General features: G+C 40.9%; 1 long non-coding RNA gene across 1 annotated transcript; it reads right to left on the bottom strand.

Moving 5' to 3' along the window:
- Positions 1 to 3155: 3155 nt before the first annotated feature.
- Positions 3156 to 6605, bottom strand: LOC122464674. The gene is made up of 2 exons (XR_006288941.1): positions 6238 to 6605; positions 3156 to 4908 (listed from the first exon to the last, which is right to left on the bottom strand). It is a non-coding gene; the product is annotated as an uncharacterized LOC122464674 (long non-coding RNA).
- Between the last annotated feature and the right edge of the window lie 15494 nt (positions 6606 to 22099).

The following is a 22099-nucleotide window of genomic DNA, read 5'->3' as shown; positions in this document are numbered from 1 at the left end:
GACAGATTGCTATGTTAGCCGCAAGAAATGCGATACAGGAGTTTGCATGGCCCAAAGCACTGGTAAAAAATAGAGCCATTTACCTCTAAATCACTTGTTGATATGTGATCTAGCTTGTTAGTGACCAAAAGTCCTTATGGTCTGAAAGCTGTTTAGTGGCATACGTGAATGGAGGTAGGAGTCTGAATTCAGTTTCTGATGGTGAGCAGGTGCCCCATCACAACTGGCAGTAATCTGCCCTCTTGGCCATTGCAGCAGATAGTGCGGTCTCTGTGTCCATTCATTGGCCTACCATTTCTTCCACAGAAACAGTCCCTTTAGAAATGGATTGAGGCAGAAGAGAGGGAAGACATGAAGGAGGCCTGAACCAGGGTTCTCTTTTCTACAGATAGCTGGCATCCTCCAGTTGCTGTCAGTCAGGTACTTTTCACCAGCACTAAAGCTTACTTTAAAAAAACTCAGAAACAATTGGGACTAATTCATCACTTCATTGTAGTTCATAGATTCATAGATTCATAGATATTAAGGTCAGAAGGGACCATTATGATCATCTAGTCTGACCTCCTGCACAATGCAGGCCACAGAATCTCACCTACCCACTCCTGCAATAAACCTCTCACCTATGTCTGAGCTATTGAAGTCCTTCCTTACTCTTTTCATCCCCCTTCTACTGAATATTTGCATTTAACTCATTGCTTATATGTAATACCAATTCTTTTAGTATCAGGAATGAAGACTGATCTTTACACAGGCAAATATAAATGTCAGAACAGTAAGCCATAGCATCAATCTTCTAACTTTTGAGTGCAAGATTTTATCACCTTAAAAATGTGGAAGTTTTTATATATATAATACCACTTTTTATTAATGTGCCTATTCTCCAATGGAGAAAATCAGAATGGCTGAGCTCCAAAGAGCTTGAATATTTGCTTCAAGCAAACAATGCCCAACTTTATGCTTCAGACAATTTTGTCTTAAACCAGGGCTGATTCTGGCCCACTTGCTACAATTTGCTGGGCAGAAAAATTTGTTTTTCCAGACCAGTTCTCACACTAATGGACAGACTACAGAAATGCATTTCATCCTACCTCAGAGTGGCAAAGCCCTAAAACAGCTTTGCTTTTCACATTTGATGCTGCTGAAAAATTTTGGTTTTAAAGCTCTTGACTACTCCAGCAATAACTAGTTTAGTCAATCTCTGAACTCGTCAAGATCGGTGTCAATTGCTACTTTAAGGAAACCAGAACATACACTTAGGTTAGGGCTCCATTCAGATCTCATTTTATACCATTTTCACACCTCACTAACATCAGTGATTTCAATGGGGTTACTTGAACCAATGTAAGCAAGCAAATTGCACCCATGTAAGCAAGATCAGAATTAGGTCTTTGGTCTCAGCAAAAAGAAACTGGTGTAAGTGTAAAATAATAATGAGATTTTAAATACTGAACGTAGGTCATAGATCAACAGCGCACATTATGGTGCCACTCAAGTTTTCAAGAAAAGTTGTTCTCAAATAAACAACGGCTCCAGACCATGGACTGCAGGAATAGTCCCCTTGTCTTTAGAGGTGTGTAAAATCTCACTCAAAGTTTTGCATCTTTTGATAAAATACACTGGTGGAAGATTTATACTCTGTTTTCATCATATTCAAAAACAAGTTTACACATAAGAGGCAAGACCTCTAAATTAGATGTTCAATTATGAGACTAGCCAAGATCCTGAAAGGAGACAGATTTACGTGTTGCAAATCACACTATTACCAAAATTCCTGCTAATGTAAAAATGAGATTTGCTTCCATTTTACACCAGCAACTGAGAAACTCCAGTAATTGTTAAGCAATTACGTGCACTTCTTTTTGGGGACTAAAAATATAAGCCTAGTTAAAACACCCAAAGGTGTTTTATGTTCCTGTTCTGCCTAGCGTGCAGATAATATATGCACTTTCCATGCATTAAAATTAAGACAAGATCCCAGGACTGCTCTGTAATTTTTAAGAAAGGTCATGGGGCTCTGTCTGAAAGATCTCCTTCCTGTACCACTCCCAAAGAATGCTAGTGAGCTTATTGGTTTAAAAACAAAAAAACATAAAACAAGGACCACCCACACTTTTTAAACATGCCCTGAATGGGCCTAGTCATTTAAAGATACAGTACCTCATTTTAAAACATTTTTCAATAGCAGGGAAAATGTGGGTACATTTTCATTTTGTTGTACTTACTTTGTTTAATACATGTTAGCGTAATGCATTCATTCTTTTAATGGTGTTAAATCGTTTGTACAATCATTAACGTGTGTATAAATGTATACACAAAAAACCTCACAAATATACATTGTACATGCGCACACACACACACACACCAGTTCATTTATGACTTTTGTCATTTTCATCATTACCTTACTGGGACATAGAAACCGATATGACAAAATCACTAGCCCTTAATAGTTATGAATGTTGCATACTTATTTATCCTTGCACAAAGCTGCAAAAATGAACCATTTTATTTGTTTTTCAGATGATTAAGTCATACCCAAACATGCTCTCATTGACATTCACATTAAAATGTGAATATTTATTTGGGATAATCAAGAGTTAAGCATAATAATATTTTCCAAACAGATTTTTACATGTGGTCATTGCTGCAAAAAATTTCTCCTTATTCCCAATTATTCTAATGTGGGAATCTTGCTGTGAGAGAGGCTTACTGAGGGACACTCCAGAAACACATGATCACTGTTCAATCAGTGGCCAACTCTCTCTCTGAGATGACGTTGGGTGCATTTTGTTCACTCTGGCTTCTATACTTTGATAGGGATAGAGCTGGGTAAATACATGAGTTTTTGGCTGGGTGGCAATGATGAAGAGAAAAAAAAAATCAGAATAATCTTTTTTTTTTTAATTTTTATTTTTAAGAAGAATTTTCAGTGAATCAAAAAAGTCCATTCCAAGTCTGTTCCAGAGAAAGGATTCAAACCTGTGTTTCTCACACCCCAGGTAAAGGCCTGAACCATCGGGCTGAAAGTTATATAAATGAGGGGTAGAGGGAGGCAACATCACTGCAGTCTCTTTGGCCAGTTTGTGAATGGCCAAAAAATGTGTGTGTCAAATTCACACACAGTTTTGAGTCTACCTAACCTGCATTTTTTGTCAAATAAACTATTTGTCTGAAAAATTTCAGCCACCTCTAGCTAGAGATCCCTTGTTATTTTGTTAGTCATCCTAACTAGGAACAGCTTTAAAACAAGAACGTTTGCTTCTGCTGGAAGACGAGGGTAGCAATGGATAATCCAAAATTACATTCCACAATGGATTCTACCAGTCATACGAAAACATTTTCAGAGACTCTTAAATCACCTAATCAAGTCATGTTTGCTACCAACAAGGGGTCAGAGTGCAAAAGACAGTAGCAGATGCTGCAAAATTTGAGGATATGCATGGTACGTGTTTGCTTTGCAGTAGTGGGATGCTGTCTGAATAGGATATATATGTCTTGTCTTTCATTTTACTGACATCCATGACACAGACCGGACATAGGCTTCACCTCCTCACACACATTTTGGATTAACAATGTTCTTTAGAAACATGAACAATCATTTGGCATCTTAATATTTACTAAACAAAGTGTATTCATGCTAAGAGCGTATCTTTTGAAATGTAAGAGAGCACTAATCTGTGGCAAATTAGCAGAGTTTCATTTGAAATAGGAAACATATGAAGGCAGGATTATGGGGGTCAGAAATTAACAAGATTTTTAATGGAAACAAAATTCTCTGGAGATTTATCCTAAATCTTCATAGTTCTCAGGTTCAGATATTTGTACTAGGACCTTTAAGCAGATATGTACTCAGTGTGTACCAATAAATAACAGCCATCTCCCTTGCTGATTCTAGATCAGAAAAGGGTGCAGTTTTTCCACCTAAGACTGGAAATAACTTTTGCTTTGTACAGTGTTGAACAATCTACAGATAGAAGAAGCTGAATAACAGGTACATAGTGTTATAAACATCTGTTTTGTCCAACCCTTGAGATATGTTAATGGTCCTTGGAATTCCTTTATGCAGCCAAATATGTTTAAGTACTTCAGTCAAAAACAGACCTCCCACTAAGTCACAATTTCCAGATAAGATTGGGAATGTGATGTGAGAAACTGTACCTTTATATATGTGGTATGCTGGTCCCATGATAATCTGTCAAAAGCATGCCTAAAAAGATCACAATCCAAATGGCAATCCGGTTAACGAGAACCACAAAACTGGTTAACAATAAAATCCTATAATTCACAATCTCCTCATGTCCCTTACCAATTTTGATACAGATTTTAAATTGGGTATATTATGAATCAACAGGGCAGTAGAGTACTTCATAAGATGCACATATAGACCTGACGTGTCTCTTGATACAGGAATCTATTGAGATCAAGTGTATTGCTGATCTGAAGCATTTAGGTTTCAATGGGATTACACTCATGTAAATGAGATCTGAATCTGGCCTTTGAACTTCAGTGGCAAGAACAGTAGTTTTTTACCCCACCAACGCTTCACTGGCAAAAGTTTAATTGTTTTCCAGTTTCTGACATCTGAAGTCCAGCACTGTATTCGTGGCGGCCTTACAAGGCCGTAATGGGTTTGTGGGGGGTCAGAGTTCACAGCGGAAAAATGTGAAGGCTCAGAATAAAAACAGTGAGCAACATCAGGATCAATCTTCCAGAAGGTCAAGGTGCACCAAGAGATAACCATGCTTTGATACCTGGGGTTAGGAAAAAGGAAGGTCACCACCACCCCCACCCCCGAAAACACGGATTCAAATTATCCAGCTTAATGGGAAACAAAATCTCAAACTTTAATTTTATTTAGAGAGCTGTTTTACCAGTATAATGCATCTACAGTATTTTCCTCTTTCTCTGCGCCTTAAAAAGAGTGAGCCCCTCTGCAATGTAGCAGCCACCACAAAACATGGGTGAAGCTTTCTTGGGGTGATGCTTGCTGTCCCTCAGAAGGTATGCAAGCCTAAGCAAAATGCAGTACCATCCAACTTTCCTTCTTTTACTCCTTTCTTACTGAGCAGCAATCAGTTCTTCCACTCGCAAAAGAACGTTATGTGGATATTTTTGCAGTAGATATATAATTTACCTTGGCTTGAAAAGTACATTAATACAAACAAAAAATGATTGTAACCAAGCCTTAACAGAAGTATAATTAATGTCTTTACTAAAATTAACAAAAGAATATCCATTTTAAAATATAAATCCTGAAGAGTGGCTCTAAAATAGAACAAATGGGGAGAAGAACAAAATGCAAAAGCAACTCCAAGAGCTAGTGCAACCTACACACACTATCTATAGAAGAGGCTCTTGTAAGAAAATGTACTTGTACGGATAATTATCTTCACATGATACACATGCATTTCAGAATCTTTCAGTGACTACATTATGCATGGCCCAGTAAATCATTTGTTGTAGTTGTGTATGTGGGTGGCTTTAAAAAAAAATCCTGAAATATAAACAAGACTGGGAAATTGGGCTTCCTGTCTCTGAAGAAAAAAAGACAGAATAAAGAGCACAGAGAACTGGGTTTGTCCCACCTGTGTTATAAAAAATAAAATAAAAAAAAAAAACATGGGGCAGACAAAGTTAAAATATAATTTTAAGAAAATAGGGAGACAGACGTTCCAGATGTCATCATCCCATCTCTAAAACCGTACCTGAAATGTTTTGCATCTAAGTTTGCTTATATGCAAGAACCAAGTAGCACAGAAAAATATTGAGGTAACTGAGCATGGGGCAGGGGGAAGTGTGTGTGGAACTGAAGGAGCAAAATTTAGAAACAGCTTTAAAAAAAAAACAACTGGCTAATGATGGCTTGGGGACTTCTCGGAGAAGCACTGAGGGAGAAGTGTGGAGCTGGTGTGTTCTGAAGCACGATGTGTGTCTGTACAGTGCAGGTAGTCTGAATGCTACACAGACAGTGCTCTGCATAGCATTCCTTACATCAGTGGCTCTCAATCTTTCCAGACTACTGTACTTTCAGGAGTCTGAGGCCTGAGCCACCCAGAGCTGAAGCATGTAACTTAGCTTCACAGGGGCCCTCTGAGGCATGGGGCACCAGGCAGTTGCCCTGCTTGTTACCCCCCAAAGCTGGCACTGCACTTGCAACCCCCCTAAACCCATCTCACAATCCCCAGGTTGAGAAACACTGACCTACATGATTTGACATACCCCTGAAAGACCTTTGCGTACCCTTGATTGAGAGCCACTGCATTACATCATCTGTTGAAAGGTGGAGCATGTGTTTCCTCCCTACAGATGCTGGTAAGTCACGTGTGGGTGATTTGGCCAAACCACCTGACCCCACCAGGTAGTGATCATGGATTGCTGCCAGGAGTGCTAGCCAGTCACACCAATCCTTGTACTCAAGGTGTAATAACATCAGTTTTTTGGCCGTGTCCTGTATGGATAGGGCTTGGGCAGGCGTCCTGTGCCCTGTCTTTCTGATGTACTTATATGGCTCCCATTACATTAGTACCTGACTACCTCACGATTTTTCAACATCTTTTGTCCTTATAACACCCTGTGAGGTTGAACCCATTTTACGGGGGGGGGGGGGGGGATCTGTGACAGAGAGAAAGCAAGCACCAGATTTTCAATGGAACTGAGGCACCTAAAGATGCAGATAGGTACTTAGATGCTTTTGAAAATTCAGGTGGTACCTAACTCCCATTGATTTCAACTGGAGTTAGGTGCTTTTGATAATCCCACTCGGTGCCAATCTCCAGCTGGAATCAATGGGAGTTTGGCTCCGGACGCATGATACAGGCCTATAAGGCTCAGTGGAATACAATAGTGACCATTACTCAAAGAAGAGCAATGGGAGTTAGATACTTAGATGTTTTTGAAAATCTTGCTGGGTTCCTATCTGCATCTTTAGCCACCTAAATACTTCAAGAATCTAGCCTTATGGTTGCATCTACATTGCAGCTGGGAACGTGCCTCCCAGCCTGGGTAGAAAGACATGCACTAGGTCTGCTCGAGCTCATGTGCTTAAAAACAGCACTGTGGACATTGTGGCGACGGCTCTGACTAGCTCAGACCTAGGGGGTCGGATGGGCTCATACTCAGGCAGCTAGACCCTGCCACCACATCCACACTGCTACTTTTATTAGCCCAAGCAGAACTAGTATGTGTAGGTCTGCCTAGGCTGGGAGGCATGCTCCCAGTTGCAGCGTAGACCAACCTTAAGTGACTTGTCCATGGTCACACAGAAATATGTGGTACGCAGGAAAGTATGCCTGGGGTATCCTCGGACACAGGTGACCCACTAGCCACTGGACCATCTTTTCTTTCCCTTAGCCTTTGCCCTCCCCACTTGCACACTCATGACAGACAAGCTACAACTAAGCCATTTATTTAAATAAATATATTTTAAGACACACACAGCATACTAACATTTTAGAAATGTAGTAAGTTTAAGATAAACCCAGGAGAAAGGCCAGGAAACACTCCATTCTCTTAAATTACAAATAACTGTACATACAGTATTTTTTTATGCCATATAGTTATTTAAGTCCTTTTGTGACACCTCTTAACCATATTCTAACACAGCACATTTCCAATGACTGAGAAATGTCACACTATCACAAGGACCCTCCTTCTGCTTCCTAACAATAAGGAAGTACGCTACACATTAATCTCCCATTACAGTATTATGTAAACCTGAACTACAGCCTCCACAAATACTACACACACTTAACTCATGCACATGTCTCAACCCTTAATGTTTGCTAATGTTCCTGAGTTTATAATTAAAGCTTTGAATTATACTTGGAGAGGAAAACTTGGGTATACTGCACTGTGGCTAATTTCTGTTTCCCCAACATACATGGGTGCCCTAAGATCCATAAAACATTCTCACATCTGAACAGGATCATGATGACTGATAACACAGATGGTCCATTGAATGGGTTTTGTCAGAGTCTTCATGGAGCTATAGATGGAATGGGAAACCCTAACATACCTGTTTCAGTGGAAGAAGTTGGAAAATCAGTTATGGTATGAAAACTCAGAAAATGTCTAAGTGCAGAGGGCTATTTCTCCAAATTTATTTTTCAAGTCCTTCTAAAGGATGACAAGTCTTAGGGTTTTTTCCCTCCTTAATATTAACACATTTATTAAGATTTATTTTGCAAGAACCTGGGCTATGAGACTTCTAAACTGAAGGCTAGAAAGATCAGTACAGGGTATACTTCTATCAAACACTCATCCAATAATCTATGGCACCTTAAATTATATACACACTGCTTGGTCATGAGAACAGGAACTTTTAAAACTCTCCCTAGAAGCACAGAAAGCTTTTGACTGGGTTGAGTAGCATATATCTTTAAGTGCTTAGAGAACTATACATCTGATTCTAAGTTTTGCAAATGAATTTCAGAGCTATATGAACAAAGTGTTAGGATTCTGTCAACGGGAATAAACTGGGGACACACACTGAGGCAGACCTGAACAGAGTTGCCCTTTTTCATTTTTGCTTTAATAACCAGAACCCTTGAAATTCAAACATGCAATAATAAGCATGCTGATGTCTGCCATCTAGAGGTACAGAATAGCAGTGTATGCTACTGACATATTATAATATTCAGCTATGCTAGAAACATCCTTACCCAGTGTTATTTCAGTATTAAAATTACTTTTATTTGGCTTCAAGATATCAAGTAAATTTTCAGGAATCTGAAATTCTGCCAGTGGGAGTGATGCACAAAAGAATAAACAACTTGCAAACAATGTGTCCTTTCATGCAAGTAGCCACATACCTTGGGATCCAAGTAACACTATTCCACAAATGTATACAAAAATATAACTTTGCATCCTTGTTGCAAAAACTCCAAACAAGAGGCCTTATCTTAGAAGGATTTATAAATTCACTGGTTGGTTGGGGAAAATGATATTCAAATGAATAGGCAACATGGAATATATTATTACATGTTTTTGTATCTGTGTGTATCCATGAAACAATTATTTTATAAATTAGAAAACTATTGTAATTTTGATGGTCTTTTAGAAGACCAATTATTAGACCTACACTAGACAAAGGAGAATTAAGATTACATTTTAAACAACATTACTGGGAACTAAAATATACTGGAAAGATGTTATGGAACTATGTCATTGGATAGATATAGAGACGAGATACTCTACCGAAGATTATTCCCTTGAACTAACACTGATGAAAACAATGTAGAGTCCCATCTGTCCATTTCCACAACATTAAAGAAATGGGATAATTTTAAAGGGATTCACTTACAAATAAAAGATTCCCTATTTCTTTGCCTCCAAATAATTGAGAGAGGTAATGTTTGCCCAGATGGAACTGGAGACTGGGAAGAAAGCTTTAAACAGGAAAATACCTTGGTATAGTAATGTGTGTCAAAACAAAAGTACTTGTTACATTAGATAAAAATCCATAATCGCTCTCATAATATTTATATTTTCAAATTAGAAGCTATGCCTCAAAACATGATTCTTAGGATAAGTGATGGAATTAGAACATACTTGATTTAAACTAACTCAGCAGAAAGGAAATATACGGGCAATAGACAGAAAAATTGGTGTCTAAATAAAACTTTTTTCTAAAAACCCACAAACCCTCCCCCCACACAAATAAGTGGCAAAAGGCACTTAACATGGGAAGCTGAAGAACAGTCCATATAGCTGCATATATTAGAAGCAGTGCAATTGCCAATAATCTCCTGGATGTACAATTTACACCTAAAAATTATTTAAAATGGATGTGATAAAAATCCAATCACTGCTGGAGGGAATGTAAGCAAAGTGGAAATAAAGCACATATTAATCTGGTTCTTCCCTAAAATGGGATTTTCAGAACCAAAATTGTTAAACATTTATACTGTAGAAGCATCTAGTGGCCAAACTGGTCAATACCCCATTTTGCTAGTATATATAAGGAAGTATAGAAAATGTCAGCTTCTACCCCAAGAGCTTGTCTCTAGGAAGATGGGGGGGCCGGGAGGGGAAGGAAGGATGTGTACAATTCCTGGTGAATCAGGAGCAGTTTTCTCTACCTACCTAGCTGTTATGAGATTGCAGTGTCTATATGTGTTACAGTGGTTGAGAGAATAAACAACCAGAGATCCTGTTTCAGCTACATTAAATCAGTTAGAAAGTTGAGAGCTGGTAAAACTGCTCTTTCTGCCAGACAAATATGCTGCAATTAGGGTTTGGAAATGTCTGCTGCCTCCATGTATTCTAGCTAGACAGAAGAAGAAGGAATTGATAGAAAAATGGAGAAATATTTTAATATCCTCTGGTCTTGGTTGAGGGGATGTTTCTAGAAGCTAGTTCCACAATCTGTTTTAGTCCGATAGGGCAATTCTATCCACGTTTATAGCTATAAATTACTCTATAGTGCATTGCATCCAGGAAGGTTAAAAATATCTTCTTAAAACCCTTCATTCTGTTCCAAATGACTTCATGTAGCTCAAACTGAATTTCTGGTTTGTCCGTTCTGATTTGACAATCCTAATGCATACAGAAACCTGAAACCTGCTAGTAGTTAGGCAGGTGGCAAGTTGTGATCGCTGCTTCTGAGTCGCTAAAATTTTTTTAAAAAAAATATATAGGTTAAGAAGTACATTCAGTGAAGGGATATGTGCAGATTTAGTCAAGCTACAAGTGCACAGCAGGCGAATTATAAGTATCTGTATTTGCATATTTATAGGCTATTCCACATGCTAAACGTCATTAATTATTTTTATCACCACATTTTGGCCCAAGACAGAAATGACTAGTCTAGAAAGAGAAGACGGGGAAGTCCTGGAGTTCCAATCGTGGCTCTGATATTGCCCACAGGTGAAGAGGAATCAGTTATTTAAACTCTTCTGTCTTCATTTCCCGATCTGGAAAATGGGGCTAATAATATCTCAAAGAATTGAAGTGAGGTTTAGTGTGTGTTTGTACAGCACTTTGAAGAGAGCACAAGGTATTAGCCTTACATTGGTGAGGCAGTGGTTGAAGTGAGATTTCAAGGACTGTAAAGCTAAGGCTGCTTTTGGTATTAGGTAAAACTGACTACATATATTGAATATTCAGAAAGATCATTTTAAAACACATTTGAGAACTAAACAGTACAGAGCACAGTTAATCCACCATTACAATATCTTTTCTCTTATCGTATTTGTTTTCTCGAGAGATACTTTGATTTTCTGCATCAAGGTGCTGTCTTGCATACTTTACTTCAATATTAGCAGTTTTATTTCTTGTTTTAGTAAACACCATTACCAATACCGAATTTAAGGAATCTTTTAAAAATGCTATTTAAAAACTTTTAAATACATCCAGGTACTGTCTATTGTCAAGAATACTATTTACTGTCAATTTAAGAGCCTTTGTGAATTACAGGAAATCTGACAGTCCACATAAATGAAAATACAGAGACAGAATAGGTCCCGTGTTCTGACAGTCTCTTGGCATTATTTCTCACATCCTGCAGGATAAGCAAATATCAATATGCTACCTGAAAATAGGGGCAATTCACAAATGTCACTTCCGTTGTCATAATCAATGTCACTGAAGTGTTGCTGGGAGCTAATATTAGCCTAATCAAGCCAAGTACAGAGCAGATACAGTACTTAATAGGCCCTCTAGTCTGACTCCACTTTTGATATGGAAATCTGTGCACTCCACTTATTCTATGAATTCAAAATGGTGTTAAGTTTAACTCTGTGAGACAGCCAGGAGCCTTTGACACATTTGGTTAAGAACATGTCACTGCTGAAATATAAAGATTATCTGTCACCTCACCAATCTGAATGTGTTTTCAGCCTTTTGCCAATCAGTCAGTTTTTAATGCCAATTTAATTTTAATATCAATTTAACCTTCAAAATAGCAGCTGAGGCCAATCCTAGGAGGTGCCTTTGGCCCCAAGAGAGTTGAAGATGACCTACAGGACTGGATCCATAATTAGACACTTGGGACAGATGCTCAGCTGATGTAAATGGTCATAGCTCCATTGACTTCAACTGAGCTACAACATCCTTTACCCAAGTGGAGGATCTGGCCCTTGATACGGTGCTGTTTGTCTTTAACTCCAACATTAGGCTGATAATTTGGCCACAACTAAATAACATGGTCCATGAGTCCATGGGGACAAGGAGCACATGTGGGTGTATTAGCTGGATCCTCCACATAGTGCTAAAGGAAATGTTTTATTGGAATCCTGCCCAGTTGCTGAGCTGGGGGTGAAAAGACCCAGCACAACAGGCAAGACAGGGCAGAAATGGCGGATTACTTACTTTGTAGTAACTTGAGTTCTTCGAGATGGGTCGTCCCTTTCAGATTGTGCATGCATTCCATATGAGAATTTTCGTTAGCAGTGTCCGTGGAGTCTGTGCATGCGCCCCCAAATCCTAGTGCCTAGCACTGAGGGAATAAAGAAGGCTGCCGGACTCTGCCATCATAGCTCCTTTTCTACTGCCAGTCCCAGAGGGAGAATCAAGCAGCAGGGAAGGAGGGCTAATAGTGCACTACACATAGAGACAATACATCTGGAAGAACTCCAGTTATTACAAGTTGAGTAACCCCTCCTTCGAATGATTGTCCCTAAGTGTAGTGCACTTCAGGTGATTCATAAGCGGGGTCTCAATAAGGAGTCAGGTGGCTGCAGTCCTGTGGCACAGATTGCAGACCTGCCCTACCTAGAGAAGCATCAGAAGCAGCTGCTGCACCAGTGCACAGCGTCTAGGGAAGGTGTGCACAGAACTCCAAGTTGCTGTTCTGCAGATGTCAGTAACAGGAACGTCTCTAAGGAAAGCCACAGATGCTGACTGAGCCCTAGCTGAGCGAGTTCTCAAGCTGTCCTATGAGATGAACTGTGTCTCCCTGGAGCAGAGTCAAATGCACCCTAAGATCCATTCTGATTGTCTCTTTTGTGGAACATATAAAAACAGAGGCTCCCAGTAGCTAAGAGTCCAAGGGGTTTCCAAGATAATTTTGTTCTTTGCAGGTAAAGGCAAGAGCCCTGCGCACATTCAGTGAATGCCACGCAACCTCCTCTTTGGTAGAATGAGGCTTCAGGTAAGACACAGGTAGGTGGATACTCTGGTTCATCTGAAAATCCACCACCAGCTTTGGGACAAACTTTATGATGTAGCCTCATTGACACCTTGTTCTTGCAAAAAGCTGTAGGGAGGTTAAGCCATAAGTATCCCTAGCTTCCTGAACTCTTCTGGCCAGCGTGATAGCAATCAGAAATGCTACCTTCACAGAAGGATGCCAGGGGCTCAAACGATAACTTAGCAAGGGTTGATAAAACAAGATTCAAGTCCCAGGGTGGTACTGGTATTACCACAGGGGGGGGAAAAAAAAAAAAAAAAAACACCCACATGCCTTTCAGGAACCGGGCAAGAGAGCACATAGTAGGTATCTACCCATGGATGAAATATGCCAACGGCCACAAGGTGTGCTCTGAGGGAGCTAAGAAATAGCTACAAGGATTTAAAAGGACAAAAAGTAGTCCAGAATCTTAGCCTGTAAAGGAGGTTTTACCTGTCGATTACACCAAAACATCAATCTCTTCCACTTTGATTGTAGTATTTGCTGGTAGAGCAAATCTACTGAACAGGCCTTCTTTAACTCCAACATCCACCCAAATACACCACCCTCAGGTGAAGTGTGAATGAATTGGGGTGGCAAGTCTGTCCTGTGTCTTGGACTGGTAACCGGTGTATTGGGGAAGGCGGAGAGGGGGTCAGATGGAGAGTTGTACAAACATAGGGTACCAGAATTGTTGGGTACAACCCAATGCTATAAGGATGAGTTGCACCTTGTCCTGTCTGATTTACCTCAACGCTCAAGGTAAGACTAGGATTGAGGGAAATGCATATCTCAGAGCTCCTTACCACTTTATGAGAAATGCATTGTCCAAAGATCCTGGGCCACAATCCCCTCTGGAGCAAAAGTCCTTGCACTTGTTTTTCCACGTGGGATGCAAAGAGATCTGTTCACGGAAGAACTCACACCCAAAACACCTACCAAAGAGTCAAGTCATGCAACCCCCCACTGGTGTTCTGTGGAGAAGTGTATGCTCAAAGAGTCCACCAGAGCATTCTGGATCTCTAGTGGGTGGATGGTGGTTGGGGAAATCTATATAGAGATGCACCAGTTCCAGAGGGTGATGGCCTCCACACAGGCCTGTGAAGAGCATGCTCCTCCATTTACTGTTGTCCTATAAACAGATGGACTGACTGGCCGTGGATGCAAGGGAGGAATTGTTTGCAGGCTAATGCGACAGCTCTGAGCTACAACACATTGATGTTGGGACCATGACACCTGGGCAACTTGTCTCTCCATGCCTGCTTCCCGACCCAAGAGGAGCACATCTATGATCATGGCCTTTGTTGGAAGTGTGTGTGTGTGGTGTTAAATGCTACCACCCCACATATTTTCTTGTCTTCCCACCAAGTAAAGGGAGACTAAGATTCTTTGGGGAATCGTGACTAATAGGTCAAGACTGCGCTTGTCTGAAGTGTACACAGTCTACAACCAGGCTTGTAGACATCTGAGGTGAAGCTTCACTAATGGGGTCACAACAGTGCCAGACACGATTGCATGGATGTTCTGGGGCTCAAACGGAGTCGCTGAATGAACCCAGTGATGTAAAGAAAATGGTTCTCCAGTAAGTAAGCCCTGACTGTCACAGTATCCAACCTGGCCCTGATGAATTCTATAGATTGTGAGTGTTTCATGGTGGACTTCTTTCTGGTTTGCCTTGAGGTCCAGCCTCTCAAACAGATATAGAAGCACAGCAGTTGTTTCTCGTGATCCTGGTAATGGTAAGATCATCCCTTCAGAAGCCAACTGTCTAAGTAAGGGCAGACCATTGCCTCCCGCCAATGAAAATGAGCTACTACCACCGACAGTACCTTGGTGAACACTCTTGGTGCCACTGACAACCCAAAAGTGAGAACTCTGTATTGGTAGTGCTGTTGAGCGGCCAAAAATCTCAGAGGAATCTTATCTGTGCCACATGAATGTCAATATGAAAGTAGGCATCTTTGGGAATGGAGGACTGTGAACCAATAGTCTGGATCTAGCAATGGGATAATGGACGGCGGGGTCACTATTCTGAACCTTAGGCAGCAGATGAACTTGTTCAGTTCCTGAGGTCCAGAATGGGTCTCCATCTACCTCCCTCCTTGGAGTGAGGCAGTAACTCAAGTAGAACCCCCATCCCCTTCTTGTAGGCTCTATTGCTGCCAGCCGGAGGAGCAACTCTACCTCCTCCCCTAGGATGTGCTCGTGACAGGAATCCCTAAAAAGGAGATTAGGGAAGTGGGACAGGGAGGTAAGATAACTGGATGACGTACCCTAAGGTAACAACCTCCAGTATCCATTTGTCAGTCATGATTTCGGTCTAAGCAGCTAGGTAATGAGAAAGTCAGCCTCCAAAAGGAGGGGGAAAAGGCCAGAAGCACTGTACAGATCTAGAGGGATTTAAGGTCATCAAAGGTCCCATCAAAACATCAATCTTGAGGGTGACGGTTGTTGGGAAGTAGAAGATAGCTGACTGTGGGCACCCTTTCTGTGCATTCTCTGACACCTGTGTGGCATTTCAGACAACTGCTGATAAAAGGCAGGTAGGGCTAGCTGTCTGAACTGTTACTTACTGGGTTTTCTTTTGATTGCAGGTGTGTAAATACCCACTGATCGCAAGGTGGCTTGGGAGTCCTTCCAACAAGTGGAGGGACTCATCTCTTTTAATGCTGTATAGAACAATGTGGTCAAATGAAAGGTCTTCCACTGTTATTTGAACCTCCTTTGGGATTTATGGAGAGGAGAGCCACAAGCGTCATCACCACAGCAGTGGCGATGGATCTCGCCACCACGTCCACTTCATCAAGGACGGTCTGAAGCACCGATCTCATTACCAGCTAGTCAATCAGGACCTTGAACTGGTCTCTAACGTCCTAATGCACCTTGTCAGAGAAGCTGTCTAGCTTGTTGTAGATGGTAAAACTGTATTTGGCCATCAGAGCTTGGCAATTTGAGACCTGGTTCTGCCAAAGAGGTCAAGTGTCCTCACTTCTTTCTCATGCGGCTTAGGTTTGGCTTGTCTGTTCTCAGGGGCTGCAGATGCCACTGACAAGTTGGGAGGTGGGTGAGAAAATAAAGTATTCTGACCCTTTTGCAGGGATGACTTACCTCTGGGACACCAGTGGGATCATGGTGGGCATCCACCAGAGGGCCCTGTTAGGTTTAATAGCCTCTTTAATAGGAAGAGCCACCCTATTTGGGCCTGAGTTATGCAAAATGTTCTGCAGTTTGTGTGGTGCTTCCTGAACTTCTTCCAGAGGAATTTATAGCAACTTTGCCACGCTTAAGTAAATCCTGGAAGGCCTTTGGCTCCCCAGGGTGAGGTAGAGAAGGTAGAATCTCCACTGCTTTGTCTGAGGAAGAAAAGGCCAAGGTCACAGGTGTTGACTCCTCCAGCTCCTTTTCCTCATGCAGCTGGACTTGAGATTCCTGAGGAGGCTGAAGAAGCTTCTCTTCTAACCTGGGAATCTGAAGTCTGCTTGGGTCTTTGTACTACAAGGTGGGTATTACTGCGTGATCATCCCACAGGCCTTCTGGGACCCAACTCTGCCACTGAAGGATCACATAGCCCCCTGGTACCAGGAGGCAGGGTACCAGTGAGTATGGGGACGTGATATCCTCTTTCACAGGAGTGGTAAGAAACCTTGGGAACACCTGATATTTTGTCCAGGCTGCAACCCCTCAAGGGGTCCTTTGGGGCATCGTCTGGGAACAGGTGTCTGTCGTAGCCCTCTTCTGACTCAGTGGATCCGGGTCCAGAGAGGGAGCCCTCAGTACCAGGGGAGGCATTGGTAACCTGCCACTGCTCATTGTTGGTACCAGCAACAGTTTGGTTTGACTCCTACTTGTGGGCAGGGATGGAGACAGGTACCATAATGAAGATATCAGTACCAGCTGAAGTCCCGGCACCAGGTGTTGAGGTCTGGAAAGGAGGAGAGGTGACTTTGGTTCCAGGAGCAGGTCTTCCAGAGATAAGTAGCAAGCCAGAGTCAACGGAGTCATTTCCATGGTAGAGGCTGCTGGATCTGGTGGCATGGATGTTGGTTTTGGTGCCAAAGAAGTAGCCCCAATAATAGAGGATGCTGCAGTTTTTCCCCTTTTGAATTCTCAGTCCAGTCCTTCCTAGCACCAGACAGTCCCACTGTGGAGCACAGAGCTCCTGACGACTTGGGTCAGGATGGGGATTTCTGCCTTTTTAAAAGGGCTTGAATGGGGAATCTTCCCTCTTGTCCTTGGGGGGAGTACTTAAGTCTCCTTTCCCTTTGTTTGCTCTGGCTCTGCTCTCCAGACTCGCTTGGAGTAGGTCTACATTGCAATTAAACACCCCCATAGCCCGAGCCCCACAGGCCTGAGGATTTTTAATTGCAGTGTAGATGCTTGGGCTTCGGCTGCGGCCTGAGCTCTGGGACCCTCCCACCGCGCAGGATCCTAGTGGCCAGGCTCCAGCTCAGCCTGAACATCTACACCGCAGTTAAACTGCGCTTTAGCCTGAGCCCCGCAAGTCCGAGTCAGCTGCCATGGGCCAGCTGCAGGGTTTTAATAGCAGTGTAGACAGACCCTTGGAGCCTGAGGGAGGGCACAAGTCTTTGAGGCATCCGGGACCAAAGAAGGAGGACCACTCCTACCTTCTTTAGGCTGATGTGCAGAAGGTCTCTCCGGTCAGAGGTTGTTCCTGCATTCATGGCTTCCTCCATAAAAAACATATAGCGCTGAAACTCCTTGGACTGTTTAGTCCTACTCGGGAACAATCATCAGGTCCAGCACCTGGAAGGGATGTGCGCTTCCCCCAGGCAGGACAGACAGGTGTTGTGACAGTCTGTGATCGGGATCCGCTTCTGGCAGCAATCACAGCTTTTAAGGTTAGGGATCCTTGTCCTACTCCCCACAACTGCTAGAGAGTTTGTGGGGGGGGGGGGTATCTGGCAATGGCTTCCTTCCCAGAGGGGGTTTTCCAAGATAAGGAATTGGACCCTGATAAAACTAAATCCTAACTAACTTTACTAAGGACTGACTATAAAACTTTTCGAAAACTATTTACAGCAAAAAGAGGAAGAAGTCAGCAGAAACACTGACACTCCATCCTAGACCACAACTAAGATGGTGGCAGCCAAGGTCCAGCAGCCCCCTTTATCCTCTCAAGGCAAAGCACAAAGGCGAGCAGGAGTGTATGGACAGACCACACAGACACGGCCAAAGGAAATTCTCCGATCCTGGATGAATGGACAAGATGAGCCACACATAGGGACAATCACTCAAAGAAGAATTATCCTTTATGTCCGTTTCCTCTGTCCCCCTTCTTCGTGCGCAAGATAACTGATGAATATCTAGAGGTGCAAATATGCTTAAAAAGCTACATCTTGTAGCTAACTGTGACATAAATAGTTTAAAATATACACTTATTACGTGCATCCTTATATCTAACAAAATACGAAGGTACCCAGGTACCGAATGGTGCAGTGTGGCATAAAGGGATAATGAGCATGGGTCTGGGATGGCTACATTACTTCCTCACAACTAGTATGGCCAGATGTGCAGGTGTTCCTGAGTGAGTGCCAAGAACATCTTTGTGCAGACCACACTAGCCTGTAGTCTATGTACGTCACATGTCAAGAAAAACATATGTCTAAAGTAGTTTATGTTTTAATAAACATTGGTATAATTCTATTTCTTGTATTCCACCCCCGGTCAAGTCAAGAGCCCTTATCACCATCATGTGTCCAACAGTAGAGGCCTCAGAAAGAGACATTCTCTCTAAAGGTCACCTAAAATAATTTTTCCCCGTGCATAATGTTGCAGCTTAACCATCAGCTGACTTGGGATCTACCAGGGCTAGAATCAAGAGCTGTGTCCCATTGTGAACTTGGGAATATTTCTTCACCGTTTGTGTAAAGCTCCCTTGTAGGTCCTGATGGTCTAAAACATGCCACAACTCAAAAACCGCCACTGGAATCAGAGCAGTGTGATTTGTGAAGAGGAAAAGGTCAGCATTTGGATGGGCAGAGGGAATATTACTGTGGCAGGTTTAATTTTGTTTTTTTAAATGGTGGCTGCCTAGAGTGCACATCTGTTTGGCATGTTTATAGCAGTCCTTGCAGAGATGAATGAATTGACAGAGTGCAAGTGTAACAGTTAAAGGTGTATGATAAATGCATTTGTCACACGGATATGACCACTACACGTAGGTTATATCATAATTCATCCTCCTTGTGAACTACTGTGTGTGCGCACACACACACACACACTTTCTGGTCTATCTATGCACAGCTAGTAGCCAGAGATATTTATACCTCTCTAAGATCTGTATTATTGTCTCAGATGGTGGGGGAAGGACAGGAGGTATTTCAGGAAGTCTCACAAGTTGAAACTCACAGATAGAGCATACACTATATATCCACTAAATGGATTTTCATTCCGAATTCTCATGGACACCAAGGCCTATTCCCACCCACTCTAAAATTTAACTTACTTGAACAACACAGAGATAGGGCCAAATTCCCCATCCTCTGAAACATTAGAGACCACTGAAGTTGTGCATTCTCCTGAAGACAGAACTTGACCCTAAGAGTACAGGTACAGCTGAGATGCAATCCCCAAGAGAAGCACAGGCATGTCATTTACTTTTGAGGAAGTTAATATTGGTTTTCCTTACCACCACTCCCCACAATCAATTAGTACAATTAAGCAAATTTGAGGTTTTTCCTGCAACTGTTCTCTTTTCTATAGATATCAGAATTGGGAGGGACCTCTGGTGCAAGACGTAGCTCTACCCTGTTGCAATTGCAATTTTCACAATTTCTTACGAGTTACTCAATAGTTAATATTCTAGTTTTGTCTTTTCCTTTTTTGGTGCCACAAAACTTTCTTCTTCTGTTAAAAAAGTGACAATGTTTACGGGGGCAAACTATTTGATATTTTTTTCTCCTCGGAATCTAAACTGGAGGTCGTCATCAGTTGTTAGAAGGATCCTGTTTAGTAATTAAGGAGGACGAAGGAGACATGTACGACATATCCTGTACAGTTCGTCTTAAAAAATAAATTCCCCTTAAGAGGAATACATTCACTATAAGTGCTTTATTTCAAGGCACATGCTCACATGATCATTTTGTATCTTCCAAATACATGACACTGGATTTTTTGGGGGGTGGGGTGGCGAGGGAACACTAGTTAATATTTCTATACATTAGTTTATTTAATTGAAATATCAAAAAGTTATTTAAAATTAGATTAAGGGAGAAAATGTTTTAATTCTTAAACTAGTGGAACTCAGTAGACTTGCAAGAAGCAGAGACAGAATTGAACAAGAATGCTATATAATGCTAATGAAGTTTTGAGGAAGGTTTTGTTCTTTATTCATATACTTTTTCCAGAGTATTTAACATTATTATTGTAAAATTAATATTTAAAAAATCTTGATTTTTTTTAAATGCATACATAAAATGCCTAACAAACAGGAAACATATTTTACATTTGAAACATGACTCTGGGCAAGATATGGAGAGGAACAATTTTCTAAATAAAATTTAGGGGAAAAAGGGTTCCTTTTAAAAGGAAGTTATTTTAAATAACTAAATGACAGTGATTTTATATTTCCAGGGACAATCAAACTAAACAATCAGGCTTCACTACACCATGATGCATTCCATTCTGCTATTCTTCCCTTGGATGTCTCACAAAAGTATGTATATTTTACATAGGATGTATCTCTAGATATCATGGGGTTCCTTACTGGATCTGCTTTTTAAGTTGCAAGACATTAACTCACATTACATTACATGGGGGGGGGGGGGGGGAATCCTACATTCTTTGAAAGAAGGTTAGATGGAGTTACAGCTATGGAATATATATTACGGGGGTGGGGGTGTGTGTGTAAAAGCACAAATATAAAATAAAAGATTCAGACACACATACTCACTCCTTGGAGAATTTATGTATAGTTTCTCAGTAGACTGATATAGATCTATATTCCCCCCCGACATTTTAGCTCCCTTCTTCAGCAGTTAATGAGTTAAAGGTGATAAATGCTATTAACAAAGGAAAGGATCTTTCCTTTGTTTCCTAAAGAACACAGATGCCTAATTTCTAGTAACGTATTTTTATAGTCAATAGGCTTCTCATGTAGACATCATTTACATGTCCCGTTTTAGTTATTTTTCTGCTTTTTAAAATTTTCTACTAACTGGAGGAATACAGAGGTATACATGTACTACTTTATTGCTAGCACTTCCTGTATCCTTATTGATATTTTTTACATACAATACAGTAGGGTGTATATCATATATGTTGTAGCTGTAGATGCCCAATACATAGACATCTTTATGCCACAAAGAAATTCTCATACAAGGATAATCTACAAAGGTGATTTTCCCCCCCATATAATGCATCCACAATAAAAATGATATTAAAACAGTAGAAGTACTAAAAATTATATACTATTCATTTGGATGTAGAATTTGTCATATATAAACCAAACAAGGACAAAATATCCACTTCCTCACACCAGACAAAACAAAGGTTTGATTTAAAAACAAACAAAAAAAATAAGATATAGATTAGATTATCAAACATCCTTACTCATGTTGATTAGTACCTTACTCCTGGGATAATCCCATTGAAATTAATAGCACAGTTCCAGGAATAAAGGTATCACTCAACAGAAGTAAGGGTCCAGAATCAGGCCCTGTTTCCACAAAAAAAAAAAAAAAAAATCTGGTAATATGCGTATTATACCAATGTAAAATTTAGGAAACACTTGACTTTATAAAATTAGCATAATACCAATACAAATGCTTATTTTTTCCATCCCCCCACCCAAATATATTTATTTATCTTGCTTCTGAATCTGTCAGTTATTGATCTCTCCTACAATGGCGGGGGCAAATGTTCTATATTATTTCACTCCTAATGGTTTTATTCCCCAAATGTCTGAGCTTTACTTTAATATGTATATATAATGTAGTAAGTTTTCCTAGTAAAAATGGCACTTTATCAATGATG

The sequence above is a fragment of the Chelonia mydas genome, chromosome 2, assembly GCF_015237465.2.
Source record: "Chelonia mydas isolate rCheMyd1 chromosome 2, rCheMyd1.pri.v2, whole genome shotgun sequence".
Taxonomy (NCBI): Eukaryota; Metazoa; Chordata; order Testudines; family Cheloniidae; genus Chelonia; species Chelonia mydas.
Note: the sequence above shows the minus strand (reverse complement) of the source record. Positions and strands in the feature narration are given on the sequence as shown.